This window comes from Scyliorhinus canicula, chromosome 1, assembly GCF_902713615.1.
Source record: "Scyliorhinus canicula chromosome 1, sScyCan1.1, whole genome shotgun sequence".
NCBI lineage: Eukaryota > Metazoa > Chordata > Chondrichthyes > Carcharhiniformes > Scyliorhinidae > Scyliorhinus > Scyliorhinus canicula.
In genome coordinates, this window is record NC_052146.1 from 91,909,460 (window position 1) to 91,933,453 (window position 23,994).

The following is a 23,994-nucleotide window of genomic DNA, read 5'->3' on the forward strand; positions in this document are numbered from 1 at the left end:
GGATGAGACCTGTGTTAGAGTTGTGCTTGTATATAAATATAGTTTGCCAGTTTGTTCATAATCATTGTGATTTAACTCTACCTCATTGTATTACCTTGTGCTACAACAAGCACTAAGGATGAAGAATCATCATGAATGGTTCCTGGGCGTGCTTAACTTGGACAACTGGGAACAAGGAACTCTCAAACATTTATTCGCTATGCATAGGGATAGGTAAAGCATCAAGCTCTTTCCATAGGCATTCCTCTCTCAGTTCCAGTTACATGTGATCTGACATCACCAGTGATGTATATTAGCTATTAACAAAAAGACCATCAACCCTTTATACTACACAGGCCTGGACACTTGTTGCTAGAGGACCCTAATACAGGAACAGGAGATGGCCATTCAGCCCGTCAAGTCTGTTTTTACTGTTCCATTAGGTCATAGCTGAACTGTACCTCAACTCCATTTACATATTTCATCCTCACCCCTTGATGCCTTTACGTAACAAAAATCTGCTAAAATCCAGTTCCTGCTTTCCACTTTATTTTGTGTGACAAGGTGCTTTCGTATTTCATTCCTAAATGGCCTAAATGTTGATTAAGACAAAAATAGAACTCGTTGGAACCAAGTACTTACATGAACATTTCTCAGTTAGATTTTAAACTTTTTTTCTTTTGCATTTTTCACTGGTACGATATCTAAGTTTTCAAAGAGAATATAAGATTAAATAAATCAGCGGTTAGCAAGATTAATCTAGAATTTCAAATACCTAAAGATTGTAGGGGAAGGCAAGAATGAGGGGAGTGAAAATGCCCCAGTTTTAAGGCGCAAAGGAGAGGATGAGCTGGACTTGGTGCCAGGGCTGAGGAAGATGTGGATTCAAACAACATATCTGGAGTTTAGAAGGAGTAAGAACATTTCAGAAGCACAGTGTCTGTTAAAAGTATTAATGAAACAAGGAAATAAAGAAAGATTGCTCAGTGTTAACATCAGAGTGACTGGCTGGAATGTATTACAAGGCAATAGTTGAGACCAGGAGGGCAAAGTTCCCATTCTCCTGAAAACAGTACTTGAAGTTGAGGATGAACCTCCTTTCCTGGCACACCCATTTAACTATTCTTCAGTCACAATCTGGACATTGAGTTTAGGCCACATGTGCTTCTAGAAGGTGTCATTAGATAGCTTTCAAGGCCTCTTCCTAGCCCAGAGGTACTGAGCTCAAAGTGAATATTTGGCCATGTGAACAGTTGAGGAACCATTAGACTTTAATTGCCGACATAACTTGTAAGCATTCAGTTACTATGAAATAAGTTAAACCAGAATGTTGACCTAAGCATGGCTAGTCTTTCAAAGACCCAGCACTGACACTACAGGTTTCATGTCCTCCTTGTGTGCTGCATGTTTCAATGATGCTATCAATTCAAAGAATTCCAATGCAACCTATATAACTGAGAATCGATGAAATTAAATTGTCCTCCATCCCTACATGTTAAAATCCTTCCTGTATCACATCCTCATGTTAAAGTTAGGACTTTCTTTAAATTATACTTTATGCCTTGTGTGTGTGGTTTGAGGTATTTATTCAAAAAACTGTCCTTCCTCTTTTAAAATACCCAATGATTATATTCTTTTGATGCTCCCACTCTTTTTGAAACCAGTCCTCTGACATGTCTACCTCCAATATGCCCATGCAATACGGACGTATGAAGGACAAGGTCAGGGAATGACTGTGAGCACCTGTTCTCCCTCTCTTGTTAAACTAACAGCGAGGTTGCCTCACTGTTAGAAACTAAAGAATTTGAATGCTTGGGTGATTGTACGTTTGAAGCACTTGTTTGAAAAAGAAGAAAAGGCCAAGCATCCATTCAATACCATCTGGCTTGCTATCAGCAAAAAGTTCAGGAGTCTTTCAGCTGTGTGAAAAACTGTCACAATTCACTCCATACATCAAAGTACTTTCATAAATGAGTGGATGTGTTCAATTCATTTAGGCCTCAATACACACACTAATTATCTGCCATTATCAACGGACTTTCTTATGAATGTCTCGAATAATTGAAGAGCCCAGCCCCCTCTCTGCTATCGCCCACCATTCAGGCATCAGAATAACTGCTTGAATCTGTGATTTCTAAATTTGGTCAAGGGTGTCAGGCAGCAATTAATTTTCCTCAGTCATAATCAGTTTGGATGAAGTTGGATGGGCACTGACAGTGCTAATGACCCTGCAGTGATAGACGGATCCAGTGTTCTGGTTTGTCCTGAGCATTGGATAAGTCATGGATTTTATCTGTTCCTCCAGTGCAAGAAAATGTCTGCAACACTCTTAAGATTATCATATAATTTCTGACCTGAAGCAAATATATCTTCTGCGCCTCGTTGAGAAAGAACTAACTATCTGTCTAGCAGTAAAATTCTAGCTTAGAGCTGTCCATCATTAGAAATATAGTGGCTGATAACATCATGCTTGACACCATTATCACTGGTCACCAGATGCAGCTAACCAATATTATTGTGAACTGAGGGTTAAGGTGTCGAGACCTAAGCACTAACTGTCTTCTAGATTCATTAAGCCTTTCAGGGAAAATGTTAAAGTGAAGCTCTGAGCCTCTGCTTGGACAAGGTGCTAATTATTGAATATCTTGTAAAATATTCACTGTATATTAGACTCCAAAAGTCAGCTATGTTGTTTTTTTTTAAATGGAACCTGCTTATTAATTGTAGTTGTATTTTACTTATTTTGCTCTGTTTATTTCTATCTTTAGCTACGGAAGCTGTACCTTTTCCATGGCATGCATTACCCACCTGCTGGAATTGTATTCGTCAAGGGAATAACGATTTCGCTGAGCCTACATTGTAACCAGTGGGTACCCTTCTGTACTTGAAGATGATGCTTATTGGAGGAATGTTAGCGGATGTGTCTGAGCCTTAGGTGCTTGAGCTGGACACTACGCTGATAATATATTCAGGCCATGGAATCCTGCCAGGAAATGCCTGTGATCTGGAGCCAACAATCAGGGTGACAAACCATCCCAGATTTTTCGGCACCATCTCATAATTTGGCCTCTCACCTCGATCAGGCCTTTCATAGAATCATCATAGAATCCTACAGTGCGGAAGAAAATTATTCAGCCCATTGGGTCTGCACCGACTCTCCAAAAGAGCACTCTATCTAGGCCCACGCTCCCACCCTATCCCCATAATCCCTCTTAACCTTTAGACATTAAGGGACAATTTAACATGACCACTCGACCTCACCGGCACGTCTTTGGAGTGTGGGAGGAAACCGGAGCAGCCGAAGGAAACCCACACACATGTAAACTCCACACAGTCACCCAAGGTCAGAATTGAACTCGGGTCCTTGACGCTGTGAGGCAACAGTGTTAACCACTGTGCCACCAATGTACACATGTGATAATGTACGCATGTACACATTTTATCCCGGCTTTCTTCTGTCCTGGATTTCTACTGCAAGTGTTGTTTCAGCTCATGCGCCAGGCACGCGAAGTTGATGGTGTCTGTTCGGGGCAGTCCTGGGGTTGCTGAGTGGTGAAGAGACATCAGAATTGAAGTGGGTCATGAAGCAGCAGCGGGTGCCCCCCAGCCCACAAGCACCATACTCCCACTCGAAAGGAGATGTCAGAACCCACCCCCCTCACTTGAGTATTCGCCAGCAGCCCCTCCAACACCCACAATATGCCCCTTTTTTACTTTCGCCCAGAGCTGGTCACCCTGGCTACAGATTGTCAGGGAAGGCCATGCAGTCACCGATAAAATAGATGTTCATACCACTTCAAAGCCAAATAGACCTGGATCAGTGATCAGCTGTTTGCAACCTTGAATTTTTATGCACATGGGTCACTCCAGGCAGCAGCTGGAGACATCAATTGAATTTTTCAACCACTCGCGCCATGTCGGTAACTCAGGTATTGTCTGTCAGCCTGGGAACATTGTTACTTGCACTTTGGACAGCAGGTAACGAATCAGTGCTCATGGTTATTTTAAGGCAGCTAGATTTGAAGCAAGCTGCATACAATGAGGTGCATACATGTGCCACAATATTTGGAGCAGGATTCAGATGAAGAATGAAAGGTTCAGATGCTTCGATATGTCAGCCATGCATATCAAGGAAGGGTGGGCTGCTTGTCCTCAATATCTGATACAATTGGCAAACAGGAAACTCTATAGAGCTTCATGGGCTTTCAGAAAGGAACAAATTGGGAATCATAAAGAAATGAGCTGGAAGATAATGTAAGTATGCGGGATTTATCCATAACAAAGTCTCATAGTGAGCACATTTAGCCACCTGCTTACCGTGCTTGCAATGGCAAGAAAGACAACGCTATAAAATGGCACCCGCGTTAGGTCGAGGCCCTCAGTGGAGAATACGCAGCTGAGACCGCACATAGCCCTGTTTTGTGCACTGAGGAGCTCCACTCGCTGGAACTCCTCAATGTAGCAAGAGATCAGGACACCACTTTAAATGGCTTCCCAAACTTTGGAGACCCAAAGTGACGCCCCCAACACCCACAGAGGGTACCTCTGGTCAGATCGCCACCACACAGAAAATACCAAGCTGGCAGTGCCCCTGTCAGCTGGTAGTGCCACCAGGCCACCTTAGCAATGTCAGGCTGGCATCCAGGTGGCAGTGCAATGCTGGCATTGCCAGGCTACCACCTTGCCCAAAAACCATGCACCCGGGGCCTCTTAAGAGTGCCATTCATCTGGTCCCCATTTGTGGAGACCAGTACTAAACGGCGCTCACCCAAGGTTTCCAAGGCAAAGGAGATAGATCCCAAGCCTTGAGTACCTCGGGAATCCGCACATTAAAGTGAGACCATCTGTCTCGCTTTAATACGCAGATCTGCGGAAAAGTGGTTCCATGCACAATGGGCGAGGTTTGAAATCATGTCTCACGGTATCGCTTTAGATCGCGCGAGTCATTGTGAACCGGGTAAATCTTGGGAGTGAGGTCTCCCAGCTGCTATCGGCCACGCTGTGCCATGGTGAGCTGCTTTTAGGGTGCAGTTTGGCCGTAAAATCACATCCGTTATTTGGGATCTTAATGTGATTCAGATATTAAACGAACGCCATCCAATCTTTGGGAAACTAAGGGACAATTTAACATGGCCAATCCAACTAATAAGCACATCTTTACACCAGGGCCGGCCCAAGGTACCGGCAACTCGGGCAGTCGCCCGGGGCGCCATGTGTTAGGGGGCGCCAGAGACTCGGGTCCCGCGCATGCGCAGTTGGGCCGGTGCCAACCAGCGCATGCGCGGTGGCCGTCCGCCCCCCCCCCCCCCTCGGCGCCCGAAGGGCGCTGAAGTTCAGCTTGCCCGGGGCACCAGCAACCCTAGGGCCGGCGCTGCTTTGGACTGTGGGGGGAAACCGGAGCACCCGGAGGAAACCCACGCAGACATTTTTTTTTTTTTATAAATTTAGATTACCCAATTATTTTTTCCAATTAAGGGGCAATTTAGCGTGGTCAATCCACCTACCCTGCACATTTTTGGGTTGTGGGGTGAAACCCACGCAGACACGGGGAGAATGTGCAAACTCCACACGGACAGTGACCCAGAGCCGGGATCGAACCTGGGACCTCAGCGCCATGAGGCGGTTGTGCTAACCACTATGCCACCGTGCTGCCCACCCACGCAGACATGGGGAGAAAGTATAAACTGCAAATAGACAATCACCCGAGGCCAGAATTGAACCCGGTTCCCTGGTGCTGTGAGGCAGCAGTGTTAACCACTGTGCCACCGTGCCGCCCCACAAGTTCAAATAACTCCACAGGCTGTTTCACATCACTCCTGAGCTTTAATTCAAATTTAAGTAAGAACAGGCTGCAGATTCATTCGCACACCTTTTACGAAGCCAAAATTTACCCCAAGCATTCCAAGCTCATGTAATGCAGCAGATTGCAGGCCAGTGGGAAGTAGGCACAAGGCCTGTTCTCCCAAAGTTGTAATCCTCCTGTACACATTGAACACCTTGTCTCCTGGCCCACTGCATTGAGGAATCTGCCTTTAACACAGTCAAAACCTTTTCTCCTGGCACCACACTGTCAATCTGTGCACAGGAAGTGCTGAGGTCAAATGCTCATTGTTGTTAACTTTAGCATTGTAGCATACTTAAAAGTGGCAGGAGCAAGAGATCGACAAATGATCTGGTCAGTATCACACTCCTATTTGCGGGAGTTTGATGTGTGCTAATTAGCTGTCATGCTTCCTAAATTGCACACTTAAAAAGTACCTCGCTCACAGTAAAGTGTTCTGGAACAAAGTCATGAAGTACAAGACTTTCTTTTCTTTCCCAAATTTGTAACGGCAAGCCCATCAGCAAAGACCCCAAACTTCTTAACAGTGTACGGAAACTCCCAAAAATAAGCAATTAAATAAACCAGATTATTAGCTTGATCTGTTTCTTTGCCATTCAGGGAGCTGACAAAATTCTGCCAAATATTAGTCAACAATGATTGTGAGCAGAAATAAATACAGCAGCTCACAATATTTCACATTGCTACACACCATCTTACTCTCTGATGCAAAACAGCTGGTTATACAAGAGACTTATGTATGAAATGGGAACAGTTAAAATAATTGCCAATGGCTTCCCAAAGTCACAACATTTTAAATTTCTCATTTTTATTTCCAATTATGCGGCAACATTATTATTGTGCAGTGAAGTGTAACTTTGTTAATTGTTATTAACATGCTAGAGTGACGTCGTTACTGGTGTTAAGGAGCAACTCTGCACTCGGTGAATACTCAAGGAACCAAAGAAATCAGTTTGGAAATAATTTTGTCCATGAACTCAAAATAATAACTTTATATATTTAGATCAGGTGTGATTTAAAGGAGACCAATCTTGAGGAAAGAAGCTGTTTGACAAACGCTCATTGTGTCTTCATCAAACATTGACACAGTGATACACCATTAACATTCTTGCATCATTTGCAACAATATTGACACCTGATTATTCTCCCTTGCTCATGAACAAAACAATGTTTTTTTTAATTCCTTTATGGGATATGAGAGTCACTGGCTAGACTAACATTTATTGCCCATCCCTAGTTGCCCTTTTGATGATGAGCTGCCTTCTTGAACCATTGCAGACCCCAAGGTGTAGATGCACCTCTGTTAGGGACGATGCTCCAGGACTTTGATCCAGCGACAGTGAAGGAATGGTGATATATTAGTCAGAATGGTGAGTTACCTGGAGGCGAACATTCATTTGGGGGTGTTCCCAGGTATCTGCTGCCCTTGTCCTTCTAGATGGTAGAGGTTATGAGTTTGGAAGATGCTGCCTAAGGAACCTTGGCGAGTTCCTGCAGTGCGTCTTGTAGATGGTACACATGGCTGCCACTGCTCGCTGGCGGTGAAAGGATTGAATGTTTGTGGACAGGGTGCCATACAAGCGTACAAGCGGCTGCTTTGATGGATAGCATTGAGCCGCTTCAGCGTTGTTGGAGCTGTACTCATCCAGGTAAGTGAAGACAATTCCATGACCCTCCTGACTTGTGCCTCGTAGATGGTGGGCAGGCTTTGGGGGGGGGGTCAGGATGTAAGTTAGGATAAGTCACCTGAAACTTTGGTCAGAGGTAGATTTTAAGGATCAATTAAACGAGGGAGAGGCAGAGAGGTTTAGGAAGGTAATTCCAAAATTTAAGGCCCATTCAACTAAAGACATGGCTGACAATGGGGACAGTTTGGTCAATCAGAGTTGATTGTCATTCTGCTCCTAGTTTTCCATCTCGAAATCCAGGCGATCCTTTCGTGCCCGACCTTCCAATTCAAACTGGGTGGGAACGGTGTGGGGAAAGGCACTCCCGAGGCCTTCAGGCAAGGACTGCAAATTCGGAGGTAAGGAGGCTAAACTTTTGTCATGGCACTATCTGTGGGTCTGATGGTCATGGTTGGGGGGGGGGGGGGGGGAGTTGGTTGGGGTGGAGAGAGATAGTGGGGGGTAGGTTATTAGGCCTTGAAAGGAGAAGGTACTCTCTCACTCTGCTGAAGTAAAGGACGGTTTTTCTGTTCTAAAACCATTCAGACATGGTGCTCAGTTATTTTTCAAATGACACCTAATTTAACTTGTATTGCAACTCTGGGTAAAATGGGGCTGGAATTGACACACACTAGCCCAGGAAGTCATGACACTATCTCGTTACTTTTAGCTGTCTAGGCATTGTTATTCTCTATGCACTGTTATGCTACCTGAACACTTGTTTTTAAATTTCGAGTTTCCAATTCATTTTTTCCAATTAAGGGGTAATTTAGTGTGGCCAATCCACCTACCCTGCACACCTTTGGGTTGTGAGGGCAAAACCAATGCAAAGACGGGGAGAATGTGCCATGTCCACATGGACACTGGCCCAGAGCCGGGATTGAACCTGGGACCTCGGCGCCGTGAGGCAGCAGTGCTAACTACTGCGCCACCAATCTGGACGCTGTTAACTATCTCTGCACTGTTAGCTATCTGGACATTGTTAGCTATCTAGGCACTGTTAGCTATCTAAGCACTGTTAGCTATCTGAACACGCTTAGTTCTCTGAACTACTGTTAGCCATCTGAACAATGTGAACTATCTCGGCACTGTTAGCTATCTGAACACGCTTAGTTCTCTGAACTATTGTTAGCCATCTGGACAATGTTAACTATGTAAGCACTGTAAGCTCTCTGGACACTGTTGGTTATCTGGACACTTACCTCTCTGAACACTGCTAGCTATCTGGGCACTCTTAGTTACCTGGGCACTGTTGGCCATCTGGACACTGTTAGCTATCTCGGCAGTTATGCTCTCTGAATACTGTTAGCTCTCTAGACACGTTTGGCTCTCTGAATACTGTTAGCTCTCTAGACACGTTTGGCTCTCTGGACACTGTTAGCTATCTGGACACTTAGTTTTCTGGACACTGTTAGCTCCCTGGACAATATTAGCAAAATAGGCAATGTGAGCTGTCCAGACACTTTTATTGTTGGACATTGTTAGCTATCTGGACTCTTCCAGATCTTTGGGCCCTCTTAGCTCTGTAGCCACCTAAAATGGACGCTGAGCTACAAAATAAGCCAAGCGCTAAGACTGCTGGGAAACAGACAGTTTAGCCAGACCAGCAGTCTGCAAAGAGAGCATTTTGCATTCTGCAGCAGCAGAAACCAGTTTGGGCTCAGGTGAGAAGACCTTAGCTAGGTGCAAATGGCAAAACGCTTTGCATGCTAATGAGGCAATCAGACCTGAACACCCACACAATAGATACATTTGATTCTGAATGGACACATTTGAATCAAGGCCCAGACATCGAGGCACCAGAAACCTCCAAACAAAAGGGCATAAGAAACGCCCCCCCATCACGGAGACCCCCTCGCATTGGGGAATTAAAACAGTATCGATGAGGAATTGACCCAATTGGTAAAGCCCGCCCAAGAAGAGGGAAGGACAATGGAACCCCTATAAAAGACAGGGACCTCGTGTTGTCCGGTCTGCTTTCCGTGCTCCGGCTCTGACCAAGACCTTGAAGATCCAAGCTGACTCCAGCCGTCGAGCACCAGCCGCCGAACCGTAAGTGCCAGTACGACGCTCGCTACGCGAACTAAGCCCGCTAGAACCCCCAGTGACCAGAACGCTTGCTGAAGGTTGCAGCCCAAGACCAGGACGAAGGCTTCGCTCCCTGACCTTGCCTGTTCCTGTTAGATAAGTATTCTGATTACTTTAGTTTAGTCATAGCTTAGTCTCTTAGTGTGTGCATGAGTATTTATTATAACTGTATAATAAATATTATCGTTTGGACCTTACTAATCGGTGTATCGTCTTTATTACTTTGAACTTGACCTTGGAATACTCGTGACGGTGTCTATACGGCACCTGGCGACTCCTAAAGCTGAATAAATACATAGAACAGAGCCTAGTGGTGTTAAGCACTTGGAAGTTAATACACCCCAATAAACGCGTTTTGCGCTCATAGTAAAACGTGCAACATTTAGTGGCGACATCCTGACGGGACACGGTTGTAAGTGGAAACCCCACACCGTCCAGGACCCTGAAATTTGAATTAGAACTCCAAATTACAGAGAAAGTAAGAAAGTAAAGAAAATCACGAGTATTCAAGGTGTTCAAACTAATAAGCGTAATTCGGAAGTGTGTTTTAGTGCATGCGTACTAACAGGGCTGTAAGGTAAAACTGAAAGCATTTTTGTTGCGACAAACTTTCGGCAGTTTTTGAACGGAACATAGCGTAAGCCGTACCCGTTTCTTGAAACACAACCCCAGCAACCCCCTGTTCCAAATTAACTAAAAGCGAGTCAGAGAAAATGGCCATGCAGGCAATGGAACGTCTGATGGATCCAGAAAGGTTTGTGGTCGCAGCGACCAGCAGCAGTAGCAGGGTAGGTCAGTGTCCCACGTGGGAGCTGGAACTCCGCAGATATTTACAAGGAAAGGGATGGCCCCTTTGGAAAGAGTTTTGTTTGAATGAGGAGACAGGTCCCGGAAGTATAGGACATACTTGGTGGGAGAACCTCTCTCAAATTCACAAAAAGACCCTCAGTAAAGCACGTAAGCCGATGGCGATTGTGTCCTGTTTGGCACAATTGCGAGGCACAGAGGAGGTCGTCAGGACGCTCCGGGCAGATTTAGAGGAAAGGAACCGAATGAGTAAGGTCGATGTCAGGGACATTGAGAAAGAGAATCTGGATCTAAGAGGGAAGTTGGTAGAGAAAGGTAGAGAGGTGGATGATGCCAAGAGGGCACATCAGTCTTGTCTAGCCCATCTCAGCAGTTCCCAGACCCAGTACGAAAAGGCTTATCAGGACGTGCAACGTGCCGTTCTGATAAGAGAGGAATCAGAGAAGCAGGTGGAGGCATTGCAGAGGCAATGCTCTGATCTCAAAGCAGCTTTGAGAGCACTCCATGCTGCAACCACAGAGCAAAGGCAAAGTACTGTGGATCACGCGAAATGCAGGAAACAGATTGCAGAGCTGCAATCGCTGCTTTCGGTGCAAAACGGGTTTCAAAGCACCTTTGGAACCCAGTTAGATGGAGAAAATGCCCCAGATTGGCAAGAATTAAGTGAAACAGCGCAGCGATATGTTCAGGGAACATGTGCGCCAGCAGCGCAACAGAAAAGGCAAGCACCCCCACCCCCCACAGATCAGATCATAACCGCACCCATGAACCCAGTAACCACGCAGAGAAAAGCTATAGCAGAAGGCGCACCAGATATAACCTACACCACCCCCTTAACTGTAACCCAGCTCAGGGACGCATGTGAGAAGATCACTCCGTTCCTCCCCACCGCAGACCCCCACCAGTTCTTCGCTAAAGTAAAACAGCAGGCTACCATGTACGGCCTGGACGAGAGAGAGCAGGTTAAACTCACAGTTCTGAGTTTGGACCAATCGGTTGTAGCAGCCCTCCCCGACCCACAGAACGTTGGCGGAGGCACACTAGAGGAAATGCACACCTCCATTTTAGATGCCATAGGGTATAATCGAGGTGACCCCGTGGAAGGTCTTAATAAGTGCCGGCAGAAAAGATCCGAACACCCCACAGCATTCGCAGGAAGGCTGTGGATTCATTTCAACGCAGTTTTCGGCGAGTTAAATAGAGCGCATTTGAACCAGGAAAATATGGTCAAATGGACGCGCACCATTATCTCACACGCGACAGAGGCAGGACAGAGCGCTTGCAACAGTTATGACCCCTCAGAAGAGGCCCATAATGAGAAATGGGTCCTGAAAAGGTTGTCCCGCGCTTGGGAGCAATCAATTCAGGGAAAGGGTAAGGTTCAATCCACAGAAGAGGCTCAGGCTGCCGCAGATATTCAGGCAGTGAGAGAGCATTAGAAACCCGCATGGGTAAATGAAGGGAAGAGCAGCCCACAACAGAAAGGCCAGGAATGCTATAACTGTGGACAGTTAGGGCATTGGGCAAAAGAATGCCAAGCACCCCAGCGATCTCAGAGAGGCCAGCAGACAGGCACTCTGAACCGCAGTAAGGCAAAACCCATCCACAATATAGCAGTACAGTCAGGACCCACCAATGTGGACGAGACGAACTGACGGTGTTCGGGCTCCCCCACTTGGGTCTGTGACACACTCTGGGATTCATCAGGGAGACCCGTAGTCACAGCCAGAGTAAAAGGGAAGCCCATAGAGTTACTGTGGGACACAGGAGGCTCCCGCACCACCATTAACTCTACGACCACGGCACACGCAGACACGTGGCCGACCACATCCACCATTACACTTAGCGGGTTCACCGGACACTCGCAGCAGGGACATATCACAACACCCGTAGCGATCCAGCTAGGGAACATCTCAACCAAACATCCCGTAGTTCTAGTAAATCTTCCCCGGACAGCAGAACACATCCTGGGGATAGATTTTATGAACGCTCATAGCTTGTCGTTCGACCCAGTAAACCAGTGTGTCTGGCGAATGGCTAGATCAGACAGAGCACCCGCCACCCTCACAGTTGGAGACTACGCTAATCGGATTAGCGCAGTGGGAGAGTACTCATTTGACCTGACTACACTCCACACCGATAGACAAATAAAAGCCCTACTGAACAAACACAGGACAGCATTTGCAAGTCACCGTCATGACTGTGGCAGAATGACTGGACCAGTTCACGTTACCGGACAGGACCCCCGACCACAGAAACAGTATAGATTTCCCCTGGAAGCAGAGGTGGAAATAGAAAAGGTGATAGGAAGCTTATTGGAGCAAGGTGTACTCAGAACGGTAGCCTCGACCAATAATGCCCCTATTTGGCCAGTGAGGAAGCCCGATGGATCATGGCGTCTGACCATCGATTATCGGGAACTCAACAAAGTAACCCCCGCAGTAGCCCCAACGGTAGCTACTAGTCCCGAGACCATGCTCAAGCAGGGACTCAACTCCAAATACTTCACGGTATTGGACATCAGTAACGGATTCTGGTCAATACCATTGGCAAAAGCGTGCCAGTACAAATTTGCCTTCACTTTCAAATCGCAGCAGTATACGTGGACATGCCTTCCACAAGGATTCCACAATTCCCCCTCCATTTTCCACCGACAGCTGGCAAGTGGTTTAGAGAAATTCTCCCGACCCGAATGTCTGGTACAGTATGTAGACGACCTACTACTGCAGACAGACACAAAGGCAGAGCACATTACGCTTCTGGCCGAACTCCTGGAACTGTTGACTTCAATTGGATGTAAAGTTAACCCAAGAAAGGCCCAGATTTTGGAAAATAAAGTGATGTATTTGGGAACAATCATCACACACGGCAAACGCGAGATCGAATTCAAAAGAATTGATTCGATTGTCAAATTGCCCCTTCCCCAAAATGTTTCGGCCCTCCGGTCGTTTTTAGGACTGGTTGGCTATTGTCGGAACCACATCGACGGATTCGCGACAAAAGCCGCCCCACTCTCAGACCTCCTTAAGAAAGGAGCCCCCTGGGAATGGCTTCCGCAGCATACAGGCGCTGTGGAGGAGTTAAAACGAGCCCTTACTGCAGCACCCGCGCTGCTAGTCCCAGACCAACTTTCCCCCTATGCAATAGAGGTAGCGAGCACCGATCTGACCCTCTCGGCCGTGTTGCTTCAGGAACGGCACGAGCAGCTAAGACCAGTGGCTTATGCCTCCCGACTGTTAGACCCAGTAGAACAAGGATTCTCTGCCTGTGAGAGGCACCTCCTTGCTGTCTTCTGGGCAGTACAATACTTCTCATACATCACCGGACTCAACCCCATTACTATTCTGACCGAACACACACCCACACAGCTACTACTAGACGGTCGACTGAAGGACGGTTCAGTTAGCCAGATTAGGGCAGCTAGATGGACACTACTTCTACAAGGACGGGACATTACAGTAAAACGGACCCGCACATACACATATTTAGCAGACAACCTCCAATACCCAGGACAGCCCCATGACTGTGAAATTGTAGCTCCCCTGCATAACACAGGACCCTTTATAGCAAAAACACCCCCCAGGAAGATAGGGAACCCAAAACAAAGCCCCCAACCCACAGACACGTGTGGACCCTTGAGGATTTATGAAGACGGTTCCTCCACAGTTTTAAACGGTGAGCGTATCACAGGATGCGGCATCTATGTAGAGGACGCGCGGGGGCGCGCTCTCGAAGAAATCGCTCTTAAGTTACCAGGCCACTTAGGCGCGCAGGCAGCAGAGCTCGCGGCCATAGCGTATATAGTGGACCACCCCGCTTCTTTCCCCAGCCCAGCAGACATATATTCAGACAGCTTATATGTCTGTAACAGTTTAATCGATTTTCTGCCCCTGTGGAGGACACGAGGTTTTGTCTCCGCAGACGGGAAACCCCTTCCATCAGCCCCTCTACTCCAGCATATTTTAGAAAAAGCGAAGGACAGGACCTTCGGAATAATAAAAGTAAGAAGTCACCATAGGTCATCCCCCCCTGGGAATGTAAAAGCCGACGCACTGGCTAAGGCAGGTTCCAGGCGAGGACACTTATGGACCCCCCCAGCTAGCGCACCAGCTAGCGCCCCTGTGAGCGCAGTCCACATCTCACAGACAGATATTAAAGATCTTGTAGCAGCACAAAAGCAGGATAAGGACCTCAGGGAGGTTTTTAAAGGCAATTTTGTGCCAGAGTACGAGAGATTTAAACACGCACTGACCACACATGAGGGTGTGATCATAAAGGAACAACTTTATGTGGTCCCGCAGCAGGACAGGAATGCAATGATTGCTTTATTCCATGATAACCACGGGCATCAGGGAATTGATGCAACAACGAGGCACCTCAGGCAACTCTGTTGGTGGCCTAATCTCAGGACTGATGTCACGCATTACATAGAGAATTGCCTTATTTGTGCTCAGAATAACCCGGAGAGGTATTCTAAGAAGGCACAACTTCGGCATACTCGCCCAGTAAACGGCCCCTGGACAAACCTCCAGATCGATTTCATAGGACCATTGCCCCCTTGCAGGAATGGCTATAAATACGTTCTGGTGGTCATCGACACCTTTACCAAATGGGTAGAGGCATTCCCCTCTAGAACAAATACAGCAAAGACAGCTGCAAAGATCCTGACCCACCACATCTTCACGAGATGGGGTTTACCCCGAAGTATTGATTCGGACCAGGGATCTCACTTTACAGGACGGGTCATGAAGAACGTCCTGACAATATTTGGAATAAAACAAAATTTTCATATTGCGTATCATCCACAGTCCAGCGGGATTGTGGAGCGCATGAATCGGACTCTAAAAACTACCCTTAGAAAAATGGTTCAGGAGAATAACTCCACATGGGATTCAGTGCTCCCATTTGCACTCATGTTCATAAGGAACACTGTTTCCACTTCCACAGGCTACACACCACACACACTCATGACCGGACGCCCTATGAAAGGGACAGAATTCCTTTTAGGACTGGACATGACCAGCCCCGAGGTGACAGCCCTCACACACGAAAAGACGGTTAAAGACTTGGTTGAGACTGTGAGGTCTGCACAGATTGCAGCCGCAGTTCAGCTTGGAAAACGCCGTCAACAACGCACCGCTTGTTTTAATAAGACCGTACACCCCACAGAATTCCAGGTTGGGCAACAGGTAATGTTATCTGTTTACAACCCCAGCAGTTTTTTGGCTCCAAAATATTCCGGTCCCTACTCAATTTCGGATAAAATTAGCCCCTCAGTTTACAGGGTAAAATATCCTAATGGGAAGACCGCGTGGTTCCATATTAACCAGCTTAAAGCATATGGGACACAGTCTAACCATGCTCATCATGTACTGCTAGATGCAGCAGAACACTTCACCCCGCCCACTAGAGACACGTTTCCACCATCCCCCTCACAGACCAGTTCATCAACGGACTCGCCCACGACTCCGCCCACAGACCACGACAGACCACGCCCCGAAACGCCCACAAGCTGCCACAGCAGAGACAGCAGGACAGACACTGACTCTGAAGACAGCGACAGCACACAGCCATACAGCCCACACTGCACCAACTACGACCCCGACTCCAGTGACCCCATGGAAGTCACTTACCTTAAAAACCCAGACCCACCACCCGACCCCGACTACCCCGACAACACACTTGACACAACACTATGGCACAGGGACAATTCATACAGACTTGTCCGCAATGACGAAAGTGACCCCCGGTCACACAATTCGAAAATAGCATGCCTGATCCACACAAGGGTGTGGGATCCGGGAGAGCAGGACGACACGGTGTCTGAATCCCAATACGGCAACCCCTTTGTGACCCTGTTCACAGAGACAGAGGAAAAGTGAGGTGTCCAGATGATGTAAAATAGGAATCGTTTGAGGGAAACGATGTCCTTTCTGATGGAACCTGCACGTATGTTTGTCTATCGTTTTATGTTTGTTTTGTTTCAGGAAATGTAAATGGTTCAGTTGGAGGATGGACATCTTCTTTTCAGCTGAAAAGATTGTGACCACCTCACATACACGTTAGCTTGCCTGCCGATACCTTTGAGAACTTCGGTTCCAAAAACCCAGTTTGATTGGAGATCTTTTCAAAGTTGTAAGACTTGTGACAGCCTTACACACCCAATAGTTTCTCTGCCGAAACCTCTGAGAACTTCTATGGTGAGCAGCTCACCTTATCAGCTAAATTGTCTGAAGCCCAGCTCATGTTTTCAGATGAAGGAGCATCTTGGCTCCTCCATTGTTTTTAGGTGCCCCTCTATTCGGCGAATAGAGGCTGCAAGTCACGGTTAACACATTCGTACCCGTTTTAATCCAGGTTACTCAGGCAGTGGACAAACGGCACTGAGGACCCGCCCTGTCTGAGAACCCACTTTGGTCAGCCAAGCTCGGGTATGGCACAGCACGCCCTACCCGGGGATCCCATCCAACTCGTACCCGTAGCGGCCCATACGCAACTCATTCGGACGTTTCTTTCAAAATTTTGTTTTCATTTTTCGTTAGGCAGCCCTTAGGCCGCCATCCCACATGCTATTTACATCCAGGAACATTCGGATGGTAAACTAGCAAAGCCTGCGAGACGGCTCGCAGGAGAAGGATTGTTAGGTGTATTCTGGTCTTCAAATTCGCTTTTGGAAAAAAAAAATGAGGGGAGTCACAGGGTGTGACTTGGCCAGTCATTTTTAAAGGGTCAATCGGAATATAAAAGACAGATGCACTAACAGGTAAAGATCTTAAACTGTGTATTGACAGATACTGTGCTTGATCCCATAGCTTTCGAAGGAAGAGACAGGGATCGAAGCAAGGATTGTCCATACAGGAGGAAGAAAGAAGGAAAACCAAGATAAAGATGATGGAAGCTCACCTATTGTTGTTAACTGTTATATCTGTTTGTGTGGAAACAAGACACGTTTCCCCCACAACCTCCACCGTAAATGTTTCCCTTACAACCACTCCCCAGTGCTCAGCTCTGATCAGTGAGGTTCAGACCTGGTGCACAAAATTTATGACATGGTACTCCATGTCATACGTAATCGAATCACTACTGGTGATTGCGATCCTCGTTATCCTTGTACAGACCCTCAGGTTGAGGAAGTGGAAGAGGAGAGCCTCCCGTTCTTGCCCTTCCGTCTATGGAGTTCGATCTCCGATTTTCCGATTTCATCAATCCCCTCTGCCCCATGATGAATAAAGAACTGTGTAATGAATAAAATTCGACCCTGTATTGTATTGTCCTATACTCGACTGCCGAGTTAGGAAATGTGATGTTGTGGTGTGAATGGTTAAGGTTTTAGAGTGTGAGGAAATGTTTAAGTAAAGTTAGGGATAATTGTGATAGGTAGAGGTTCCCAGTTTATGGTAATGCATGTCCCCTTTGACATAGCGCCAAGTAGAGATGTTAGGTAAAAATTTTTCTTCCCATAGTTCAAGATAGAGTAGCCCAGGAACTGGCAAGAGGTCAGGGGACACAAAGAAGGCAACCCAGATGCACTCAAGGCGACGTACATAGGTGATCCTTCACAATATTTTGATTGTGAGGATCACAAGGAGGGAATGTAGCCACCTAAAATGGACGCTGAGCTACAAAATAAGCCAAGCGCTAAGACTGCTGGGAAACAGACAGTTTAGCCAGACCAGCAGTCTGCAAAGAGAGCATTTTGCATTCTGCAGCAGCAGAAACCAGTTTGGGCTCAGGTGAGAAGACCTTAGCTAGGTGCAAATGGCAAAACGCTTTGCATGCTAATGAGGCAATCAGACCTGAACACCCACACAATAGATACATTTGATTCTGAATGGACACATTTGAATCAAGGCCCAGACATCGAGGCACCAGAAACCTCCAAACAAAAGGGCATAAGAAACGCCCCCCCATCACGGAGACCCCCTCGCATTGGGGAATTAAAACAGTATCGATGAGGAATTGACCCAATTGGTAAAGCCCGCCCAAGAAGAGGGAAGGACAATGGAACCCCTATAAAAGACAGGGACCTCGTGTTGTCCGGTCTGCTTTCCGTGCTCCGGCTCTGACCAAGACCTTGAAGATCCAAGCTGACTCCAGCCGTCGAGCACCAGCCGCCGAACCGTAAGTGCCAGTACGACGCTCGCTACGCGAACTAAGCCCACTAGAACCCCCAGTGACCAGAACGCTTGCTGAAGGTTGCAGCCCAAGACCAGGACGAAGGCTTCGCTCCCTGACCTTGCCTGTTCCTGTTAGATAAGTATTCTGATTACTTTAGTTTAGTCATAGCTTAGTCTCTTAGTGTGTGCATGAGTATTTATTATAACTGTATAATAAATATTATCGTTTGGACCTTACTAATCGGTGTATCGTCTTTATTACTTTGAACTTGACCTTGGAATACTCGTGACGGTGTCTATACGGCACCTGGCGACTCCTAAAGCTGAATAAATACATAGAACAGAGCCTAGTGGTGTTAAGCACTTGGAAGTTAATACACCCCAATAAACGCGTTTTGCGCTCATAGTAAAACGTGCAACAGCTCTCTCGGCACTATTAACTATCTAGGCATTGTTAGCTATCTGGACTGTGATGAATGTAGGAATTTCACATCTATTGTATTATATGTATTTGGTGCTATACAAGTTAAAAGCCTGGGTTAAAAGACAGTGGTCTCCAAGTACACTGTAAAAGTTTAGCTAATGGAATTTTGTTTATCTAAAGTGGGTTCCCTGGGTTCTAAATAATTCGAGACATTATGGCACGGTAGTACAGAGGTTAACAGTGCTGTCACATAGCACCAGGGACCCATGTTCAATTCCAGCCTTGGGTCACTGTCTCTGTGGAGTTTGCACTTTCTTCCTGTGCCTGCGAGGGTTTCCTCCGACTGCTCCAGTTTCTTCCCACAGTCCACAGATATATTCGGTGGATTGGCCCTGCTAAATTGCCCCTTAATGTCCAAAGTTTGGGTGGGGTTATGGGGATAGGGTCGAGGCATGGGCCGAGGTAGGGTGCTCTTTCAAAGGATCAGTACAGACTCGATGGACCGAATGGTCTCCTTTTGCATCGTAGGTATCCTATGATTCAATGATTGTGTTTAGCTTAGTAAGCTGATATAGTTAGTGGGAGGGGCCAAGGGCTGAAGCAATCTGATGTTGAGTTTTCTGGTTTGAAATTCAGTTTAAGAGTTGAATGTGGACAGACCAGCAGCTACTCCCAAAACAGTGGGCGGCATTCTCCCCTACCCGGCGTGATGGAGGGTCCCGGAGTAGGGGAGTGGCGCCATCCACTCAGGGGTCGGGCCTCCCCAAAGGTGGGGAATTCTGCCCACCTTTGGGGGCCAGCCCCGCGCCGGAGCGGTTAGCACCAGAAGACTGGCGCAAAAAACCGGCGCCCCCGGCAGTGGGGCTGGCCGGAAGGCTTTCGCCTGTCGGCGCATGCGCCGGCAGTGACGTCAGCGGCAGCTGGCCGTTGACGTCACTGCCGGCGCATGCGCGATGTGGGGTTCTCTTCCGCTTCCGCCATGGTGGAGGCCGTGGCGGCCGCGGAGGAAAATAGTGCACCCAGGGCACTGGCCCGGAGTCTGAGCGGGGGGCCCCGATCGCGGGCCAGGCCACCGTGGGGGCACCCCCCGGGGTTCGATCGCCCCCCGCCCCCCCCAGGACCCCGGGGCCTGCTCGCGCTGCAGATCCCGCCGTTCCAGAGGTGGTTCAAACCTCGGCGGCGGGAGAGGCCTCCCAGCGGCGGGACTTCGGCCCATCCGGGCCGGAGAATCACCGCAGGGGCCTCTTCGATCGGAGTGGCGAGATTCCTGCCGCCGCCACTTCCCGGGTGGCGGAGAATCTCTGCCACGGCGGGGGCGGGATTTTCGGCGGCCCCAGGCGATTCTGCGACCCTGCTGGGGGTCGGAGAATTTCACCCAGTGTGTTAAAGATTTGCCTGTGAACAGGATGTGGCGCTAACAATTGCACACAAAGACTCGAATCGGTATAAGGGAGGCTTTATTACAGTGAGATGCTATTCCTTTGGCTGCAGCTGTAGAATGGCATCTCAGGAAAACTTATGAATATTTATACTGCTCCCTGTGGGCGGAGCTAGCCGGCAGGGGCTTACCGGATAACCTGTAATACAGGTCATGTCGTACATCCCCTAATGCGAGCACACACATATATATACAGTGGCAGATCACCACATTCACCCCCTGTAAAAAATGAGTCCGGCGGGGGTGATGTGAAACTATAATACATAAACGTGATCTATTTACAGAGGAGGGAAAAAAGAACCAAGGGCGCGATTCTTCGCCCCCCACGACGGGTCGGAGAATAGCGGGAGGGCCTTCCCGACATTTTTCCCGCCCTCCCGCTATTCTCCCCCCCCCCCGCCCAACTCCCGACACGAATCGCTGCCGCCGTTTTTTTACGGCCGGCAGCGATTCACAGCTGATAGATGGGCCGAAGTCCCAGCCCTTTACGCTGTTTTTACGAACGGCAAACACACCTGGTCTGGCCGTTCGTAAAAACGGCGGGAACAACTCGCTTTTTATAACCATGGCAACGATTGGCATGGCAGTACCACGGCCACGGTGCCCACTGATCGCGGGCAGCGGGCCCGATGCCCGCGCACTATTTCTCCTTCCGCCGCCCCGCAGTATCCATTCGCGGGGCGGCTGAGGGGCATCCCGGCCCGCGCATGCGCGGGTTTCGCGCAAATACCGATGACGTCATCCGCGCATGCGCGCGTTGGAGTCTTCCAATCCGCGCATGCGCGGCTGACGTCATATGACGCGTCAGCCGGCGCTAACTCCGGCAAGCGGGCTTAACGAAATTTGTTAAGCCCGTGATGCCGGAGCTTACGGCGTCGGGCTGCTAGCCCCGACCGGGGACCAGAATCGGTTCCCGGTCGGGAAGGGGCGCGCTGGCGTCAAACCCACCCGGGTTTGACGCCAGCCTTACGATTTCTCCCGTTTTGGGAGAATTGCGCCCCAAGTGTCCATCGGGCATCACAGGTTGAGTCGGACCGGCGGTCGGACGTTCCGTTGTGAGAGACGCAGCAGCTGTGGCGACATCTGCCCAGACGGTGTCGGCGACGGCGGCGTAAGTGCTGGCAGTGCTGGTGCTGGCCAGTGGCTGGATGACTCCGGGAGCGAGCCAAAATCTTCCATGTCCTCTAGTGTGGGCAGGGGAACGAGGGATGGACCTGGTGGGGCTGACGTTGGGGGCGCCGGGGAAAAGGAGGGTGGCGCGTGGGTAGGGAGGAGTGTGGGCATGGGATCGGCACCCGAGGGAGCCAGGTCCCTGAGCGAGACTGTATCCTGGCGGCAGTCGGGGAACTCCACGTAGGCATATTGGGGGTTCGCGTGGAGCAGGTGTACCGTGTCCACCAGAGGGTCTGCCTTGTGGTGCCTGACATGCCTACGAAGTAGGACCGGCATTGGAGCTGCGAGCCAAGTCGGGAGAGACACCCCGGATGTAGACTTCAATGTCCGGATGGATGAAACTGTCCGTGCTCCCGGAGTCGATGAGGCAGGAGGTCGCATGGCCGTTGATAAGCACCGTCGTAGAAAGCGATGGTCAGGTTGCGAGGACGGGATTGGTTGAGCGTCATGGAGGCGGGTAACGGGCGATCGACCGAAGAGTCCGACGAGTCCGATGAGTAGCGGCAGCGACCCAGGTCCCATGGTCCAGTTCTGAGGGGAGGATAAAATGGCGGCGTCTGGAGTACCTGCGGGGAAGAAGATGGCGACGCCCATGCAGCGCACGTTGCGGGGGTGGGGCAAGATGGCGGCGACCATGGAGCGCACGTTGTGGGGGTGGGGCAAGATGGCGGCGACCATGGAGCGCACGTTGCGGGGGTGGGGCAAGATGGCGGCGCCCATGGTGCACACATGGCGGGACGGCGAAAGATGGCGGCGTCCACTGATCGCACGAGGAGTCGGGAAAGGAAGATGGCGGCACCTACTGACCGCACGTGGCCCCGGGGACAGCGGACGGCAGGGCCCATCGCGCGATCGGCTGAGGCGAGGGGGAGAGTTCAGGCGTGATAGCGGCAACTGCGCGGGACTGACACACCATTGCAATCCATTGCCACAGGATTTGCAGGTCGCGGTGCGGGCTGGGCAGCGCTGGCGGGGGTGCTTCTGCTGACCGCAGAAGTAGCAGCGGGGACCCCCACGGTGCCGGTGCGGCGAGCAGCGCAGGCATACTGCGCGGGAGCGGCCCCGGTCGGGGGGGTCGGTTGCGGGGTCCACGAGGGGTAGGATGGGTGGGCCGCGCAGCGGGCGGGGTAGGATTACACTTTACGGGAAGCGGCCGTCATTGAGAGCGCTAAAGTCTTTGTTGCCGCAAGGTTGAGAGCGGACCCTTCCAGCAGTCGTTGCCGGATGGGGTCCGATGCAATACCCGTCACAAAGGCATCCCGCATGAGGAGATTCGAATGTTCCGTGGCCGAGACGGCCCTGGCAGTCGCAGTCCCGTACTAGAGAGATAAGGGCCCACCAGAAGTCCTCAATCGGCTCGCTGAACGCGAGTGGCGAGTACATGTCTCGCAAATAGAGTGTTCGCCGACTGGGCGTAATTCTCTTTGAGACGTTCCATGGCCTGGGCATAGTTCGTCGCATCCTGAATCAGCGGGAACATGCTGGAGCTCAACCTTGAGTATAGGAGTTGTACCTTCTGAGCCTCCGATGGTGTAGGGTCCTCTGAGGCGATGTAGGCCTCGAAAACAGCCAGCCAGTGATTAAAGTCTTTCCTGGCGTGCGGCGACTGCGGATCCAGCTGCAGGCGATCGGGCTTAATTCTGATGTCCATGATGTTGGAAAATCTCACTGTAATAAATTGCGATGCTAACAATTGCACACAAAGACTCGAATCGGTACAAGACAGGCTTTATTACAGTGAGATGCTATTCCTTCGGCTGCAGTTGTAGAATGGCAACTCAGGGAAACTTATGAATATTTATACTGCTCCCTGTGGGCGGAGATAGCCGGCAGGGGCTTACCGGAAAATCTGTAATACAGGTACTGTCGTACATCCCCTAATGTGAGCACACACATATATATACAGTGGTAGATCACCACACAGGAGAGGAGCGGTTTCTCAAAGCCTGGCAGGTTAAACAGGGAAGAATCTGTTTTTTCTGACCAGATTTCTCTCTCTTCAATCAGTCTTTTGAAAGGATCTCTATTAAACAAGTATTCCTGGGTCTACTAACTGTATTTAAAAGTGGAGTCTGACCTGAGATACGTGGGGCGCGATTCTCCGATGTCACGGCGGTTGGGAGAATAGCGGGCCGCGCCAGTTTTGCACGCGACGCCGGTCCGATGCGCTCCGCTATTGTCCCAAACGACCAAATCTGTTCCGTCGTGTTTCGCGTGCATAAACACGGAGAATCGCCCGATGCACCCAAAATGGCGAATTCTCCGGCACCCCCGCTATTCCCCGTCCCGGATGGGCCGAAGTCCCGACGTCGTGACGTCATGTCACGCCGTCGCCGTTCACACCTGCTTTTTAAAGTCTGGCTGACGAGGAGTGAGGAGGTGAGCGGTCCGTCCCGGAGTTTCCGCAAACTGGGGAAGGCATCCCCGAGAACGCAGCGGCCATTGGGAGGGGGGGGGGG

General features: G+C 49.3%; 1 long non-coding RNA gene across 1 annotated transcript in view; it reads right to left on the bottom strand.

Annotated features, from left to right (window-relative positions):
• The window catches only part of LOC119965122, a 155,448-nt gene that overhangs the window by 13,786 nt on the left and 117,668 nt on the right, over positions 1-23,994 (bottom strand). The window contains exon 2 of the long non-coding RNA XR_005460436.1: positions 622-683. This is a non-coding gene — a long non-coding RNA (uncharacterized LOC119965122). The remainder of the gene's footprint in view (positions 1-621; positions 684-23,994) is intronic.